The sequence below is a fragment of the Rhinatrema bivittatum genome, chromosome 5 (assembly GCF_901001135.1).
Source record: "Rhinatrema bivittatum chromosome 5, aRhiBiv1.1, whole genome shotgun sequence".
NCBI classification, from domain to species: Eukaryota; Metazoa; Chordata; class Amphibia; order Gymnophiona; family Rhinatrematidae; genus Rhinatrema; species Rhinatrema bivittatum.
Window position 1 is genome coordinate 145,543,446 of NC_042619.1, and position 20,186 is coordinate 145,563,631.

Sequence of the window (20,186 nt, forward strand, 5' to 3'; positions counted from 1 at the left end):
CCAAAAGAATAAAGATCATATAAGAGACTAAATGCTCAGTAGAATCTATATGGGTAGAAATTATATATTAGAGATGTGAATCGTGTGATCGATCGTCTTAACGATCGATTTCGGCTGGGAGGGGGAGGGAATCGGATCGTCGCAGTTTGGGTTTTTTAAATATCGTGTAAATCGTGTAAATCGTGTAAATCGAAAACCGGCACACTAAAACATCCCTAAAACCAACCCCAACCCTTTAAAATAAATCCCCCACCCTCACGAACCCCCCAAAAATGCCTTAAATTACCTGGGGTCCAGTGGGGGGAGAGGGGAAGGGGGAGGGCGGGAAAACCGGCACACTAAAACAACCCTAAAACCCACCCCGACCCTTTAAAATAAATCCCCCACCCTCCCGAACCCCCCCAAAATGCCTTAAATTACCTGGGGTTCAGAGGAAGGGTCCCGGTGTGATATTTTACTCTCGGTCCTCCGTGCATTGTAGAAATGGCACCGGCGCTACCTTTGACCTGTCATATGACAGATCAAAGGTAGCGCTGGCGCCATTTTGTTTTTTTGTCCCCCGACGTCAGGAGCGTAGGAGATCGCTCCCGGACCCCCAGGGACTTTTGGCCAGATTGGGGGGGCCTCCTGACCCCCACAAGACTTGCCAAAAGTCCAGCGGGGGTCCGGAACGACCTCCTGCAGTCGAATCGTGTTGCCGTACGGAAAAATGATTCATGGTAGGAGATCGTTCTGGACCCCCGCTGGACTTTTGGCAAGTCTTGTGGGGGTCAGGAGGCCCCCCCAAGCTGGCCAAAAGTCCCTGGGGGTCCAGCGGGGGTCCGGGAGCGATGTCCTACGCTCCTGACGTCGGGGGACAAAAAAACAACGCACGGAGGACCGAGAGTAAAAGATCACACCGGGACCCTTCCTCTGGACCCCAGGTAATTTAAGGCATTTTGGGGGGGTTCAGGAGGGTGGGGGATTTATTTTAAAGGGTCGGGGTGGGTTTTAGGGTTGTTTTAGTGTGCCGGTTTTCCTGCCCTCCCCCTTCCCCTCCCCCTTCCCCCGATTTACGATTTTTTAACGATAAATCGGGGGAATTGTTATTGTATCGCGGCTCTAATGATTTTTGACTATTTAAAATATATCGGACGATATTTTAAATCGTCAAAAAACGATTCACATCCCTATTATATATGTGTTGGGTAAGAGTATAGTGATAGGAGTATACAACCGTCCACCTGATCAAAATGGTCAGACAGATGATGAAATGCTAAGAGAAATCAGGGAAACTAACCAATTTGGCAGTACAATAATAATGGAATACTTCAATTACCCCAATATTGACTGGGTAAATGTATCATCAGGACTTGCTAGAGACATAACGTTCCTGGATGTAATAAATGACTGCTTCATGGAGCAATTGGTTCTGGAACCAATGAGAGAGGGACGTATTTTAGATTTAATTTTTAGTGGAACACAGGATTTGGTGAGAGAGGTAATGGTGGTGGGGCCACTTGGCAAAAGTGATCATAACATGATCAAATTTAAACTAATAACTGAAAGAGGGACAATAAGCAAATCTACAGCTCTAACAACTAAACTTTCAAAAGGGAAACTTTAATAAAATGAGGAAAATAGTTAGAAAAAAACTGAAAGGTGCAGCTGCAAAGGTTAAAAGTTTTCAACAGGCATGGACATTGTTTAAAAATACAATCCTAACGCACAGACTGGATTTATTCCACACATTAAGAAAGGTGGAAGGAAGGCAAAATGATTACCGGCATGGTTAAAAGGTGAGGTGAAAGAGGCTATTTTAGCCAAAAAACATCCTTCAAAAATTGGAAGAAGGATCCGTCTGAAGAAAATAGAATAAAGCATAAGCATTGTCAGGTTAAGTATAAAACATTGATAAGACAGGCGAAGAGAGACTTTGAAATGAAGTTGGCTGTAGAGGCAAAAACTCATAATAAAAACTTTTTTATATCCGAAGCAAGAAACCTGTGAGGGAGTTGGATCATTTGATGACCGAGGGGTTAAAGGGGTTCTTAGGGAAGATAAGGCCATTGCAGAAAGACTAAATGAATTCTTTGCTTCCTTGTTTACTAATGAGGATGTTGGGGAGATACCAGTTCCGGAGATGGTTTTCAAGGATGATGAGTCAGACGAACTAAACCAAATCACTGTGAACCGGGAAGATGTAGTAGGCCAGATTGACAAACTAAAGAGTAGCAAATCACCCTGACCAAATGGTATGCATTCTAGAGTACTGAAGGAACTAAAAAATGAAATTTTTGATCTATTAGTTAAAATTTGTAAACTATCATTAAAATCATTCATTGTATCTGAAGACTGGAGGGTGGCCAATGTAACCCCAATATTTAAAGAGGGTTCCAGGAGTGATCCGAGTAACTATAGACCAGTAAGCCTGAATTCAGTGCTGGGAAAAATAGTGGAAACTATTCTAAAGATCAAAATCATAGAGCATATAGAAAGACATGGTTTAATGGAACACAGTCAACATGAATCCACCCAAGGGAAGTTTTGCCTAACAAATCTGCTTCATTTTTTTGAAGGTGTTAATAAACATGTGGATAAAGGTAAATCATTAGATATAGTGTACTTGGATTTTCAGAAGGCATTTGAAAAAGTCACTCATGGGAAGCTTCTAAGAAAAGTAAAACATCATGGGATAGGAGGTATTGCCCTTTCGTCAATTAAAAACTGGTTAAAAGACAGGAAACAGAGTAGGTGTAGCACTGGGACATGACAAGCGCTAGGGGGTGAGAGTTGTGTGCCCCTTCGGTTAGACGTACCTTGTCTAGGAGTGGAGAAGACCAAGCCCTAGCTGACTTGCATGCCTTGGTGAGACCAACCATGCAAGCTTGGTCTCTAAGTGGTTCTCCGACTACTCTAAGCCCTTTCAAACCTGCCACAGGGAGTAGCAGAGGTGGCAGGCTGGGGATAAGGCAGACAACGGTCAAGGCATTGGAGCTTGGAATGTAGATGAGGAGCTTGGAACGTAGACGAGCTTGGGATGTAGACGTGGAGCTTGGGACGTAGACATTGAACTCACTCATAAAGGAGATGAAGGCAGGAGCAAGGAGCTCCGAAGACCCAGACACAGTTCAAGGAGATGCTCTGAGATGGAACTCAGATCAGGACCTCAGAGGCGGAACACTGAGTCGCAGTACTGAGCTGGAACTCAGTGGCAGGGAAGATAAAAGCCGGAGTCTATAGGAGGCTTGCCACCAAGGAGACGAAGATGAGGATCACTTGGAAGACATCAGGATCACTAGGAAGACGAGATGTGTATCAGAGACCTTGGAAGACATCAGGGCCACTTTGGAAGATGAGACATGGAACACTTGGAAGACAAGAGGATCTCTAGGAAGACGAGACATGGATCAGAGATCTTAGAAGACATCAGGACCACTTTGGAAGATGAGACATGGATCACTTGGAATGCCAGGCAGGAACGGAAGCGAAAGAGTCCAAGAGAGGACTAGTCCCAGAAGACTAGCTCTTTGCCAAGGTGACAATGAAGTGAGCCCAGAGCCCTTTTCTAGGGCTGAGGTGGCAAGTCGCAGGGAGGAGCTACCTGGTGGACCACACCTCTCTGTCCCTTTAAGAAGGGAAGAGAGCCGCGGGCCTGCCCCCTAGGAGGAGCAGGAAACAGGAAGTCCAGGACCCTGGACAGCGGTGTCCCTGCCGCAGACGAGCAGGAGAGAGCTGGGCCTCAGGGCAGGCCTTGACAGACGGCAGCATGCTGTCGCTGAAGGAGGAAGTTCCAGGATGGCCTCCTAGCCATAGGAAAGGCCCTGGCTGCTGCGGCCTCCAGGACCAGCCACGGGGGAGTGGCAGCGGCAAGATGGCAGCCTCTGGGCCGCAAGGTGAAGGCCCGGCACAGCTCCTGCCGGTAAGATGGTGGCCGGACCGTGGGAGCACCCGGCATCGGCAGCCTCAGGCGACGCCCCGGCTACAGCTGTGGCCCACGAAGGTAAGCGCCTCCCGTGGCTCCTTCTACGAGAGGAGCGCAACAGTAGGATTAAATGGACAATTTTCTCAGTGGAAAAGGGTAAACAGTGGAGTGTCTCAAGGATCTGTACTAGGACCCATGCTTTTCAATATATTTATTAAATGATCTGGAAAGGAATTTGAGTAAGGTAATCAAATTTGCAGATGATAGAAAATTATTCAGAGTAGTTAAATCATAAGCGGATTGTGATACATTGCAGGAGGACCTTGTGAGACTCGAAGATTTGGCATCCAAATGGCAGGTGAAATTTAATGTGGATAAGTGCAAGGTGTTGCATATAGGGAAAAATAACCCTTGCTGTAGTTACACGATGTTAGGTTCCATATTAGGAGCTACCACCCAGGAAAAAGATCTAGGTATCATAGTGGATAACAAATTGAAATTGTCAGTTCACTGTGCTGTGGCAGTCAAAAAAGCAAACTGAATGTTAGGAATTATTAGGAAGGAAATGGTGAATAAAAAGGAAGATGTCATAATGCCTCTGTATCACTCTACGGTGAGATCGCACCTTGAGTACTGTTAAAGCTTACAGTACTGTGTACAGTTCTGGTTGCTGCATCTCAAGAAATATATAGTTGCGATGAAGAAGGTACAGAGAAGGGCGACCAAAATGATAAAGGGGATAGAATTGCTCCCCTCTATGGAAAGATTAAAGAGGTTAGGGCTGTTCAGCTTGGAAAAGGGATGGCTGAGGGGGATATGATAGAGTTGTTTAAAATCATGAGAGGTCTAGAATGGGTAGATGTGGATCGGTTATTTACTCTTTCGGACAATAGAAAGACTAGGGGGCACTCCATGAAGTTATCATATAACACATTTAAAACTAATTGGAGTAAATTATTTTTCACTCAATGCACAATTAAACTCTGGAATTTGTTGCGAGAGGATGTGGTTAGTGCAGTTACTGTAGCTGGGTTTAAAAAAGGTTTGGATAAATTCTTGGAGGAGAAGTCCATTACCTGCGATTAATCAAGTTTATTTAGAAAATAGCCACTGCTATTAGCATCAGTAGCATGGGATATACTTAGTTTTCCTTTACTTTCCTGGATAGGCCCCTGTTGGACACAGGATACTGGACTTGATGGACACTTGGTCTGACCCAGTATGGCAATTTTTTTGTTCTTAACCACCACAACAGCATATTTACTCCTATACTTCTTTCCCTAGAATGTAAACATTGGGGGCCCTTGTTGGTTGCTGTATGAATCCAATTCCCCTTTTTCCCCTGCCATTGAAGCAGGGGGCACTCCATGAAGTTAGCATGGGGCACATTTAAAACTAATCGGAGAAAGTTCTTTTTTACTCAACGCACAATTAAACTCTGGAATTTGTTGCCAGAGGATGTGGTTAGTGCAGTTAGTATAGCTGTGTTTAAAAAAGGATTGGATAAGTTCTTGGAGGAAAAGTCCATTACCTGCTATTAAGTTCACCTAGAGAATAGCCACTGCCATTAGCAATGGTAACATGGAATAGACTTAGTTTTTGGGTACTTGCCAGGTTCTTGTGGCCTGGATTGGCCACTGTTGGAAGCAGGATGCTGGGCTTGATGGACCCTTGGTCTGACCCAGTATGGCATTTTCTTATGTTCTTATGTTCTTAAATGATGGGCTAGCCTCAACAGTATTGAGGCTTATTGGTTAAAGGTAGTAACTGCCACACCAGCAAGTTACTCCCATGCATTCTTTTCATTTCCATCCATTAGCCTTTAGGAATCCACATTATTTATCCCATGCCCCTTTGAATTCTTTCACTGTTTTGGTTTTCACCACCTCCAGAAGGGCATTCCAGGCGTTCACCACCCTCTCCATGAGGAAATATTTTCTGATATTCGTTTTGAGATGTCCTCCCTGGAGTTTCATTTTGTGACCCCTAGTTCTACTGATTTCTTTCCAGTGGAAAAGATTTGATGCTTGAACATCATTAAAACCTTTAAGGTATCTGAAAGTTTGTATCATATCACCTCTGTGCCTCCTTTCTTCCACGGTAAATATATTCATATCCTTCAGTCTCTCTTCATAGATTTTCTGATACTAAACCTATACCCTTTTGGTAGCCCTTCTCTGGACCGCCTCCATCCTGTCTCTATCCCTTTTGAGATAAAGACTCTAGAACTGACAGTACTTTAGGTGGGGCCTCACCAAGAACCTGTACAAGAGCATCACCACCTCCTTTTTCTTACTGGTTATTCCTCTCTCTATGTAGCCCACCATTTTTCTGGCTTTCGTTATCGCCTTGTCACGTTGCTTTGCCATCTTCAGATTGCCAGACACTATCACCCCAAGATCCTGCTCTTGGTCTGGAATATCAGCCTCCCCCCCCCCCCCCCCCAGTCACATAGAGCTATAGAGCTATTTTGGATTACCACATTCCAGATGCATGACTCTGCACTTCTTGGTATTGAATCCCAGCTGCCAAATCTTTGACTGCTCTTCAAGCTTTCGTAAATCACTTTTCATTCTCTCGCATTTCCTCTGTTGTAGATGTTGGTATCATCTGCAAATAGACAAGCAGATGGTTAGGGAAGCCATAGTGCACCATAGAGGGGTGTTAAACCATTATGGATCCTAAGAAAGATGTTAGCAAAAAGGCAAGGCTCCCAAATCAGCTTTGCATCTCATTTACAGAGGCTCCTTCAATCAAATATTGCAGAGCTAATCTGCATTCTAACTTGAATGGAAGAATTGGCCTCTTCCTTCCATTACATGGTTGCCCCCTCACTGGCAGTTGCTCACTGTGTAGGCTAAAGTTGTATGGCTATCCTTTGCCAGTTTCAAATACTGACTATATTATCCCATTTACTTGATAATATCATCCATGAATCCACAAGGTTCAAAACCTGGACCTCAAAGAGAATAGAGTGTCCACTTCAAGCGGAACCTGGTAATGGGCACTTGTTCATGTATGAGCCTGAGTATTTTCACACTCGCTGAGGAGCCCTGGCTTCCTCACCATTTGTACCTGGTAGTTATTAGTTACAGCATGTAATAGAATTAAGAGCCTTTAAACCTGTCTTACCTATAGATTAACAGAAAAAACAAAAGAGCTAAGCGAACCCAGAGGACAATCAGCAAAGAAAAGGGAAAGCTAAATTACTATAAGAAAAATATGCTCATTTAAGGGGTCTAATTTTTATAATTTTTAATTTTAGTATTTTTTATTGTTTTTTATTGTTTTCTGTTTTTATCAGTTTTTAATAATATTTCTAATTAAACATTAATTGAAGACGTAAAAAATGTGCATTGCTTAACAGCGCACGTCTGAAATAGAAGTAAACTGCATCAGCAAGCCTGACGGCGTCTCTTGGAGATATATAAAGAGCGCCCGGTCTTCTCAATCATTTGCAGTTACTTTCAGATGTAATATGGCTTTGACATTATCTTCAACAAACCCAAATGGATTTTTGCATGGGTTATCGCAGCTTTGGTAGAAAAATCAAAACGGATTTCCTCGAGATTCAAAAGTTGAATAGACACCGTCAAATTGCCCAACCTTCTACAAGGGGTACAGAAATCTCATATAAGTCAAAGTCTGAGTTTGTAAAAGCCGGCTTGCTGAATTCCTAAAGATGCAGCAACTTTATTACAAAAAAGACGGAGTGACAGGCTTGAACCACAGCTTGAACCACGGCTTGAACCACAGGCTTGAACCCCTGTGGTATTATTGCGCGATTCAGAAAACAAAATGTGCAGCCAAGCCGCACATTTTGCTTGCAGAAATTAGCGCCTACCCAAAGGTAGGCGCTAATTTCTTCGGGCACTGGGAAAGTGCAAAGAAAAGCAGTAAAAACTGCTTTTCTGTGCACCCTCCGACTTAATATCATGGCGATATTAACTCAGAGGTCCCGAAGGGTAAAAAAAGTAAAAATAAAAAATAAAACAAAATATTTGAAGTCGGTCCGCGGCTGTCGGGTCGAAAACCGGATGCTCAATTTTGCTGGCATCCGGTTTCTGAATCCGTGGCTGTCAGCGGGCTTGAGAACCGACGCCGGCAAAATTGATCGTCGGCTGTCTAACCTGCTGACAGCCACCGCTCCGGGCCAAAAGGAGGCGCTAGGGAGGCGCTAGTGTCCCTAGTGCCTCCTTTTGCCTGTTTCTACCGCTGTGCCTCATTTAAATACTGAATCGCGTACACAGGCGAGTGGCTTGTGTGTGCGCCAGAAGAGCGGGTGTTCGCCCGCTCTCCCACGGACTTTACTGAATCGGCCCGCATGTGCGGCTAAACTATGCATAAAAGCAAAGGGTGATAACTGCATGGCAACAAGATTGGTGCACAGCTGACCAACTATCTGGATGCTCTGATGCTGACATAAGCGATCAACCAGGAATGAATCTGGGTTATGAATCTATACGATTGGGCGCCCAGAAAGGTGCCTAGCTAATCTTGCCACTCAGGTGCTGAGCTAGGCACTTGGTCATGAATCTATAAGATCGGACACCCAGAAAGGCGCCTAGCTAATCTTGCTGCTCAGGCACTGAGCTAGGCACATTTCTCGTCATGTATTTGGCCGCTTGGATGCTGACATAGGCGCTCGGCTGTCGGTCGTAAGCTAATTACCAATATGTACACTAGGGTGATCAAAAAAGTGCCTGGCTAATCACGAATCTGGCCATGAACACGTCTCCCTGTTCAATAAAATTATGATCCTGGAATATATTTTTAATATCTTGAATAACTCTGTGCTGCAGAAAAATGGCAAATATTTACATGATAGGGATGTGAATCGTTTTTTGACGATTTAAAATATCGTCCGATATATTTTAAATCGTCAAAAATCGTTAGGGCCACGATACAATACCAATTCCCCTGATTTATCGTCAAAAAATCATAAATCGGGGGAAGGGGGAGGGCAGGAAAACCGGCACACTAAAACACCCTAAAACCCACCCCCGACCCTTTAAATTAAATCCCCCACCCTCCCGAACCCCCCCCCCCCCCAAAATGCCTTAAATTACCTGGGGGTCCAGCGGCGGTCCAGAATGGCCTCCTGCAATTGAATCGTGTTGTCTTCAGCCGGCGCCATTCTGCGCCGCCATTTTGCAAAATGGCGGCGCAAAATGGCGGCGGCCATAGACCAACACGATTCGACTGCAGGAGGTCGTTCCGGACCCCCGCTGGACTTTTGGCAAGTTTTGTGGGGGTCAGGAGGCCCCCCCAAGCTGGCCAAAAGTCCCTGGGGGTCCAGCTGGGGTCCGGGAGCGATTTCCTGCCGCGAATCGTTTTCCGTACGGAAAATGGTGCCGGCAAGACAACACAATTCAATTGCAGGAGACCGTTCCGGACCGCCGCTGGACCCCCAGGTAATTTAAGGCATTTGGTGGGGGGGTTCGGGAGGGTGGGGGATTTAATTTAAAGGGTCAGGGGTGGGTTTTAGGGTGTTTTAGTGTGCCGGTTTTCCTGCCCTTCCCCTTCCCCCGATTTAGCTACGGACCGCCGCTGGACCCCCAGGTAATTTAAGGCATTTTGGGGGGGGGGGGTTCGGGAGGGTGGGGGGTTTAATTTAAAGGGTCGGGGGTGGGTTTTAGGGTGTTTTAGTGTGCCGGTTTTCCTGCCCTCCCCCTTCCCCCGATTTAGCTACGGACCGCCGCTGGACCCCCAGGTAATTTAAGGCATTTGGGGGGGGGGGGGGTTCGGGAGGGTGGGGGATTTAATTTAAAGGGTCGGGGGTGGGTTTTAGGGGGTTTTAGTGTGCCGGTTCACGATTTTAACGATTTTCACGATACTCTAAACACCCAAACGGCGACGATACGATTCCCTCCCCCTCCCAGCTGAAATCGATCGTTAAGACGATCGAGGACACGATTCCCATCTCTATTACATGAGTGATAATTCACACCACATGGCAGAGAGACAGGCGCTTGGTTGGTTGCAAATCTGCGTGTTTGGATGTCGAGATATGTGCCAGGTCAAGCACCTACCTAAGCTGGCCGCTTGGACACTGAGAAAAAGTGTCTACCTAAGCTGAATGCTTGAATGCTGAGATAGGCGCTCAGCTAGTTGCTTTTCAAGCTGCTCAGGCATTGAGATAGGCACCCCGAGTCTGCCCTGACACTTAACTCATGCCCTGACCATGGCGGGAAAAAAAACACACATTAAAAAAATATCACTAGCATTACCGTGGCTCCCTGCATTGCCTATGATTAACTAATTGCCTCCTTTGCATGCTGTTAGCATGCACTCATGCAGTAAAAACCTCGGGTCTGTCAGAGCATTTGTACGTGCTTTTTTCCCGTGCACAAAATCCTTATTACATCCCTGTATAGGACTTTGTGCGGGAAAACACACATACAAACGCGTGTACAGGCATGCAAAAACCCGCAGCAGCTTCAGTGCACCTTATTACATCGGCCCCAATATCTGCAATGCCAAAGTTTAAATTTACATCGCTGGGGAATAGATAACCAGTGTAACTGTTTAAGCAAAGAGCCAGCTGGGTCCCAGCATAAACTATTTGTGATCAGATGCGCCACCATATTTTGAATTAGCTGCAGCTTTCTGATTTCCTTGCCAGGTAATCCCAGATATAACACATTACAATAATCTATTTGCTATATATCTATTGCATTAAGCTCCAGAAAAGGTTTCTACTGCCTAAACAATTTTAATCTTAGATACTTATTTCTTGCAACAGATATTATCTAATTCTCTAATGCTAGAGGAACTAATCTTACTCCCAAAGATGTCATCACATCCATTGGCAGCAAAATTTTATTATCAGTTATTGGAAACCCTAAATTACTGCATGGCCCTACTTACAACAATTCTGTTTTACTAGAATTTAAAACCAACCTGTTTTTCCTCAGTTAATCACTAATCATCCAAAGACAATCATTGAGACGTCTAACAGCGTTTCAAATTGAGCATTTTATTTTCGCAATGTTTGCCTGTCTTACCCTGGCGTTATTGTACTGGAGCCAGTGGTAGCTGGCGGTTTGTGAAGGCTTCCTGTTTTTCAGTCATGGAAACATTTTACTTCCTTGTTGTCCAAACTTTTTTCTTGCATCTGCAAGCAAGAATAAGGGCAGCCAATCAAGGGAGGGAGTTTGCAAATAATCCTGTTATCGACAGAAGACCAGAGCACCATGCAGTGGCACAGGCACAGATTAGCAAATAGCTCATTTTTAAATGCTGTAAATTTGTTGCTTACATGCCCAATTCCTGGGCTATTGTAAGACGTCCTGGACTTTGGCATCTGTTACATTCATTGAAAGGATGCCTTAAGGATGCCCAGAAGTTGAACGGCCATTACTAGACAATGGACGCTAAAATCTGCGGTGTCTGTGAAAGGCTCAGGTATTGGTTGTCCTTAATTAATAAGGGCCTTTTATGAACCCTGAAGTCTTGGACTGTTTAAAAACATGCACCTTGGATCCCACCCACCCCACAGATGTGATAGGCCATGGATGTGGTTAGGGTAGTTGGTCTAACAGGGTTTAAAAAAAAACATCTGGTAGTTCCTAGATTGGAAGTCCATAAAATGTTATTGACCAATAAGGAATAGTATCTTGTTTGTGTACTTTTGACTTTTGGATAGGCCGCTGTTGGACTTGAATGACCCTTGGTCTGACCCAGTATGGCATGTCTTATGTTCCTATGTTATGTTTTCAGGTGCAGCACAGAGCTCTATGTAGACCTTGCAGGCAGCGTAAGTGGAGGTTGGGGAGGTACCCGGTAAGAACATAAGAACATAAGAAAATGCCATGCTTGGTCAGACCAAGGGTCCATCAAGCCCAGCATCCTGTTTCCTACAGAAGCCATACCATGCCACAAGAACCTGGCAATTACCCAAACACTAAGAAGATCCCATGCTACTGATGCAATTAATAGCAGTGACTATTCCCTAAGTAAACTTGATCAACAGCAGATAATGGACTTCTCCAACAGCTTATCCAAACCTTTTTTGAGCCCAGCTACACTAACTGCACTAACCACATCCTCTGGCAACAAATTCCAGAGCTTAATCTCCAATTAGTCTTAAATGTGCTACTTGCTAACTTAATGGAATGCCCCCTAGTCTTTCTATTATTTGAAAGTGTAAATAACTGATTCACATCTACTCGTTCAAGACCTCTCATCCTCTATCATATCCCCCCTTAGCCGTCTCTTCTCCAAGCTGAACAGCCCTAACCTTTTCAGTCTTTCCTCGTAGGGGAGCTATTCCAACCCCTTTATCATTTTGGTTGCCCTTCTCTGTACCTTCTCCATTGCAACTATATCTTTTTTGAGATGTGGCGACCAGAATTGTACACAGTATTCAAGGTGCGGTCTCACCATGGAGCGATACAGAGGCATTATGACGTTTTCCATTTTATTAACCATTCTCTTCCTAATAATAATTCCTAACATTCTGTTTGCTTTTTTGACTGCTGCAGCACACTGATTTTTTGGGATTAGGAGAATCAGAGGGGCCTTTGGAGTCCTCAGCTAGGCTTGGCTCAACCAGGCCAGGTAGGCTTGGACCTGTCTTATTGACAGGCAGTGGGGGTCAGAGGGGTTAAGGGAGGACCAGGGATTGCTTTTTTAATTTTCTCTTTTTTGATTTTCAATAGAAGACAAAATCAAGAAAATATTTTGATCTACATAAAACACAGCAGGCTATTATATCAAGGAAATAAAAACATAAAATTAAATCAAAAAGAGCAAATTATATATATAAAGCCTGCCACTATTTGGTCCTCTATTGGAGGTAAAAAACTAGGAAAGAAGATAAGGAAATGCCAGTGAACATATGCCATGAATTGGTCAGTTCTCATATACTATAGGAGAGAATAAGATGGTGGTTCCCGGTTCTGTAAAAAGCCTTCAAGTTGGCCAGGATCATAAAACATATATTTAACTCCCTTCAATTTCACTATACATTTACACGGAAAAGTCAATATGAAATTTTCATCAAGGGCAGTCATTCTTTGATGCTTAAGTAAAAACTATTACCTTCTCTGCTGTGTTAGAGAATACATCAATCTTTTGACCCAAGAATGAAATATCTTAGAAAAGAAAGAACATTTTCATTGTCTACTGTTTGCTAAATTAATTTCTGCACAAAAGTAACCAGAAGTGTAGCTCTATCTGAATCCTCTGTCTGCTGCAAAACCCCAGAAAGATCTAGTCTATCGGCTGAATTAACTTTACCCAAATTTTCAGAAGAAACTACTTTCTCTCTATTAGATAGATGATACACTTTAGAAATTGAAGGTATCAGCTCTTTGGGAATCTTTAAATATTCCAAAAAAAAAAAATTGCTCTACATTTCCATAGGATATATTATGGAGCAGTGGTGCAAATTCAGAAACCTTGAATTGTAGCATGATTTCCTAGATTTTCCAGTTTCTGATATATCAACTTCTTAACTTTAATAAAGCTTACAATATACACATACAAGCTCAATTTCTGTTATTTTCTTACTCTGCTCCTTAATCATAGATGTATGTTTATTCACCTGCGTGGTTAAAGCACCCATAGCATTCAACATTGAGTCCATTTTAGTGGAAACAGATATATCTAATTTATTAATAGCTGTCCATAGTACAACCAGTGAGATGGCTGCAGGTTTCAAGGAGACAGAAAAATTCTCTTCTACAGAGCCACTGGCTATAGATGGAAACAGTGGTAATAATGTCCCAGAATCCAGGAACCTTACATGACCAATAGGAGAGGGAAAAGTAGAAGAACTAGCAACCACACTCCCACTCACAAAACCAACTTGGTTCATATCTAATTGTGAGGGATAAGGATCATCAGGACTAAGAAGAAACCAACATTTCTTCCAGAATGGAGCCAAATGCTCAAAGATCAGCTTGCCTTCTACTCATTTTTCTCTGAAAATTGAAATCCTCAAGAGTAGGCTGGACCAAAAAGGAATATGTAACTGGCTACTGAGATGTAGAAATGCGGGTACTACCCTTCCTCTTATTACTCATTTACTTTTGTAGAAAGGCAAAGTCAGAGGATCCTAGTTGGAAAAAATGAGAGTAAGGGTGCACCTCTTTGGTCATGGCTTCCGCATGCTGTCAGCAGCAGTCCACTGTAGGCTGGTTTTTTTATAGTGGAATCCGGTCTTTTTGAGGATGTTGGCTGGAGGAGTGGGGAGGGACTCAGAATTGCCACTCAGTTCTCCCCAACAAACCGATGCCCTGCTTCCTCCTGCACTCCCCACAAGTACCTTGTGCACTAGATGTTTATGGTAGAATCAGGCCTTTTTGATAACAACGGTGGGAAGGAGAAGGGACCCAGAATTGCGACTCAGCTCTTCCCAACTAATATATTCCCGGATTCCTCCTGCTTTCCTCACAGGTGCCTTGTGTGCCATTTGTTTGTATGATAGAATCAGGCCTTTTTTATGATATCAGTGGGAGGGGAAGGGGACCCAGACTCACCACTTGGCTCTCCCCGACAAGCAGGCTCTGGTTTCCTCCTATAGTCCACACAGGTACCTTGTTGGCTGGTCTTTTAAGGTGAAATAAGACCTTTTCGATGATGAGAGCCAGGGGGTAGGGACCCAGAATCATTACTCAGTTCTCCCCAGTGATCAGGCTCCCTCTTTCACTCCCAACAGATACCTTGTACATCGGTGTTTTATGGTGGAATCGGTCATTTCTGATGATATCAATGCAAGGTACTAAACAACATTTTTAAAACAGTGTAATCCCACCCCTGGTCTTTTTAAAAGGGTGGGGGGGGGGGGGCATTATGTGGAGGTCAAGGCCCTCTATCTTCAAATTCCTTAGAGTTCTCCAAATGGGGACAAGCCAATTTCAGGATCCAAGGCTTTGGACATTCTTTGTTATTGATTCAAATAAAAAGTCTACACACTCTTTTCATGTTCCAAATACAAGTGTTTTACTATGAAGTGTTGTTTTCAAAATAAATAAGAGGCATATAATACATTAGTTTGCACTGCATATATCATAGATATGCTGACATATCTCAAATGTGGGAACTACTACCTCTTTTGTACTCCTACTTTTCCTACTGAAATTAGATTTTGTCTTTAAGTGCTGGAATAGATCCCCTTTCCTTAGGGCTATTCCTGTACCTTTCACTTCTATGGACAAGTTGAAACTGTTCTTTATGCCCTCCTCCTCCTCCATCTCCTCCAGATGCCATGATGGCATTTAGCACTTGCCTCTACTTAAGTTTGGGTAGCTATTACTCCTGTATCTTCCTGGGTGCAATGACAGATCTCCACGGTTTTCTTCGGTTTCTTCCAGTTGGGCACTGAACTGTTCAAATGAAGCAATACAGAAGGGGAAACTTCAGGTTTCCAGATCCTCTAGGAAAACATTATTTTCCTTAAGATACTCCTTTCCCTTCACCAGAACTCTACACGGCTCTTTCCTTGAAAAGATAGGCAACCCAAAAAGGCTGACTCTTTTTTTTTTTTCCAATGGCTGGGTAGCTTCTTACCTTTTAACTAAAATCCATATGACAGTGAAAGGATATAAACAGCCTATCCCAGGCCCCTGGGTAAATATCTTAGCTGACTGTAAAAATCAAACTCTCCAAATGCTGGAATAAAAGGGATTAGGCCTCAGATGTAAGGCAGTAAAGAGGAGAAAATAAACCTTCACAGAGTTTTAAATCTCTATATTCTCCTGAGAACTCTAGGGGGTCACTTTTCCTTGCCAACACCTTCAGTGGAAGATGGTGCATTCCTTCCAGCTATTGTCCTTGATATGTCCCTTCTACAGGAACACATTTTCTCATAAGAAACCCCCATGGGAGTCTTATATTATGATATGATTATTTTTATTCTCCAAAGCAACTTAATACTTTTCTGCTGAATGCTTTCACATGCTCTAAAGAACATCTTCATATGCTCTGAATTTAGGAAGATCACACCAGTTAGTTAGGAAGTGTTTTCTGCGGGTATTCAGGAAGCACCTTCAGACAGCTTTTTGATCTAAAAGGCAAATTTATTGATAGCAATACAAAGACAATATATAAAAAGAAACAAGGAAAAGAGGAAGTCGTTGTTTCCTGGAGACGCAGGTCAGTGGCAACTGGGCATCAGCTTGCTTCTCAGATGCGGAGCTCTTCGGATGGAGTTTTTAAACTTTTTGCACTGTCCAATAGAAATACATTGATGCACATCCTGGGTGTATTAATTTCAGTCAATATCCAATTATGAACGTAGCTTTATTGTCCAATCAGGTACCGTCTCTGGGGTGTTGCCATCTTCCGGTATTGAGCTTGCCAAAGCACATGGTTGTGGAATATGTTGCCAGCAGAATCAGGAAATACATATTCAGGCTTAAGGCCTATATACATTCCCCCCCTTGAATCGTTTGGGAAACGATTCACCAATGAAAGGCTGAGATTGTATTTCCTGGAATGAAATGGTCATAGCATCAATTTAGTATGACCCACCTTTTGGACTGTTAAAAATGGCTTCCAGATTCCTTATGGTGTTGAATCATTATTTTTATATAACTCACATTCACAATCACAATCACAATTGTTCAGGCATACTCATTTTGTACTTTGTTTTATTGTCATTCAATCTCACATTCATTCTTCATTCAGGTATTGTTCTGGCCTTCTTCCAGTTGATCCAAGATTCTGTAACGTGGTCCTATTAGCAGCATATAAATCAATTAATCCACTTAATGATTCATTATTGATTGTAAATGAATGGTTAGAATAGTTGAAACAATAATCCATCATTCTACTCAGGGTTAATGCCACTGTCTTAGGTTGCCCAGGGTACGCAATCCTAATGATTTGCTACCTGGTGCTTACCCGTCATCGTTAAGCATAACAGCCTGAGGAGGTAACATTGCTGCTGATAAATGAAAGGCCTCCTTTAATATGGTATAGGAGTTCATAGTTGTCTTCACAGATGATATCACAGGCCATTAAAATAACAAACTTCATTCATTCTCACAATTAACCATTGCAAACTCACTTAGAAATGTAAGCCACTTTAAACTGTGTTTCCCATCAATTAAACCAAATTCTGTGAAAATACAACCTTATCCTTAAGAAAATCTCATTAATTAGTTTCAGAAGGAGATTAGCTTCAGAGGGAGATGTTCATCATTAGACGTTGTCTAACTGCGGTGACTTGAGAGTAACTTGAGAGTATTTGAGACATAGCAGAAGCAATAGTTATAATTAATTAATAGAAGCAAAACCATGCTTGGGAGTACTATTGCTTATGTCTTAGCCTATCATACATTTGGGGTTATGGGAATATAAACAAATGCTTCAAATCTAAATTAAGAATAGGATTTCGAAGGAGACATCCATATGGATGAGGGATAAGAAATCTCTGTAACCAATGGGATGGTACTTACAAGCTCTACTAAATGTGATGTTTAAGAATAGGGAAATCAAATGAATGTCATAATTCTGTCTTCAATTACCAAGAATTACTATATAAACCTTTGGGACTACATTAAACCTCTAGAATCACTAGCCATGCATGTTCTCTTCAATTTGGGCATAGCTATAGCTGGTCTGTGCAGTCTATTCACATGAGCTGCCCAGGAACGGTGTGAAGGCTGAACTGACAAACTATGCTGCGGCACATTGCGCCGGTCTTTCATTGACACGCAGATGTCTGAACAAGTCTGGACTAAAAAGGGCAGAGTATATCAACTGGAGATGAATATAACGTGGAAAGCAATAATAGATGGCAATTCAAACCAGTTATCTATAATTATCTATGGAATCTAGAGATGAATGATCATCTCAATTAATCATATAATGGATATGAGTGAACTGGGAATAGCAGCAAAACTTTAGTATTTTAAATTAATGTGGTGTGTAACATGTAGGTGTATGTAGATGTATATAGATATCCAAATCATGGCATTTGCAGAATGGCATATGGGCTTGGAGTATATGGCAATCAATTATCATTGACATTTGACAAAGCATAGTGTGATGCAATGCATAACAGCTAGTCTTTGTGTAAAGAGCTGACAATAATTGGAAATGGATCTAATCTGATCAGGGCAATAAGATTCACACAATCATGAGAACTGCATTAATGTAGAGTACAACAACATAAAGGCAAAATATAATCAAGCAAGAGTAGTAAAGTTCAGTGATGAGTGGAAGATGAATTCTGTGTTAAGGCCGAAACTTCCATAGAAGGGATGGGAAGAATGGAGTGAGTCCCATAAATGTTGTTTTCACGCTTTCAGTGAGATGTATCAGCTTTTCATTCATCACGGCCTAGTGAGAATATGTGCTTCTTTAATAGTTTCAGATACCTAATATGGTAAAGTAGCATAAAAGCAAATTAAGCATTTAAAGAAAAGTCATTTGTGGTAAGCTAAACCACAAATAACGAATATTTCAGACATTACATTAAACATATGTCACGCTGGACTGACATACACTCATCCATCCAACAAATGTACATTCCTTGTCTTCATCACAGAGGACGAACAACAGATAACATATAATTTGAGCTCAAAATTCGTATCAAAAAATGTATCAAAAGAAAAGTGGATCAAAAATCAAAAATTCAAAAATTCAAAAATGTGTATGAAAAATAAAAGTTCAGAATTCTGTCAAAAAGGTAGAAGTCCTATCGAAAAGGTAGAAGTCCTTGAAGACCTGAAAAGTAAATACTAGCATACAATTGAAATATCAAATTAACAAATATTGTACATATAGATTTCCAACCAATAATATTAAATAAATTTAATCAATAATGTTCTGAGCTTATAGTCAATGTGTCATATCAAAGAATTAAAATAATTAGAACTCAAATATCAAATAATTAATACTTAAATATGCTACATTTTAAACTAGGAACTATTTCTCCTTTTTTTTTTTTTTTTTTTTTTTTTTTTTTTCTTCCGTTCGTAGCACAGCTAGTGCTGGCAGAACAGATAAGCTGTACTCTGCAGGTTTGCAAGAGACAACTTCCCTTTTTTTTTTTTGTTAAGATACAGTTTGACTCTTTAGTTAAAATGTCCTTTCAAATTCATAATTCTCCTCTCAGAATCATAATTCAGCAGCTCAGATTCTAAATTCTAACACTAGTATATGTTCTTGTCAGTACTCAAGTCCAGTATTAAAGGAATTTGAAGTCAGCAACGTAATAAAGAATCAGTATGTAAAGTTGAGAGCAAAGGGGATTTATTTTGGTGGGAGGTGTATCTCGCTCCCCCCTTGATCCCTCTTATACCACAAATGTACAGTTTAAAGCAGAAAGGAAATAACATGTTGTAAGAGGAAGATATCGCATGCGCAAAGTGATCACCTTAATAAAAATGAATTTCAATGTGAATGCATTGAAAAGAGGAACTTAAACTTATAACTTAAAACTATATGGTACCGTTTAAAAATTAACTTACTTATACTAAAAATGCTTATACTAAAATATACCTGCAAATGGTAACACAAATAAATCTTAATAGCTTGAACAATAAGAACTGTAAATACATTAACATAGGAAGCCTAGCAACCCGTTATCTCTGTCCACAAGCTTATTACTTTTAGAGCGTTAAACATCTGTGATGGCACTACAAAAGTTCTCAATCAGATAACAACTGACTGACCACATGCATCTGATCCCAGTGCACGGCTGCTGTCTTCTGTAATAGGGACAGCACGTAATTAGTCAGACAAAGTCTATAGAGACATATCTATTTATTTTTGGATTTTATATACCGGAGGATTTTATATACCGGGGGTTCCTGTATGCAACGCGTGTCACTCCGGCTTACGTGACAGACATCGGGAAGGCTGGCAAGGATTTACTGGTCTTATGTACGCAAATATCCTAGGTAAGCAAATTATTATTTTAGCTTCTTTGTCCTGAAATGAATATTGCAGTAAAGCAAGCAATAGCTATAAAAATAAGGCTCAGAATAAGGAGATCATCCTGAAGGATGGTCTTACTAAATGTGGTTCCATTTAAAACTGTGTTTCATATTAAGTTCACACTGTGTTCTGTCCAAGCTTCACTAAGGTGGCAATGTAAGGTCCTACATACGCAGATACCGTCTCTGACAGGTGTGAACTCACTTTATCTGGGGACATGCTCTCTAATAACTCAGGTTTCCTGTAACGGAATACAAGGCCCATGAAAGGCACTTCTTCCAGATGTTTTCAGCTTGCCCCATTACTTGGCGTAATCTGGTTTGAAACAGACCATTATATTGTCTCACCAAATCATTTATTTCACGCCGACACTGTTTCTGTTTAT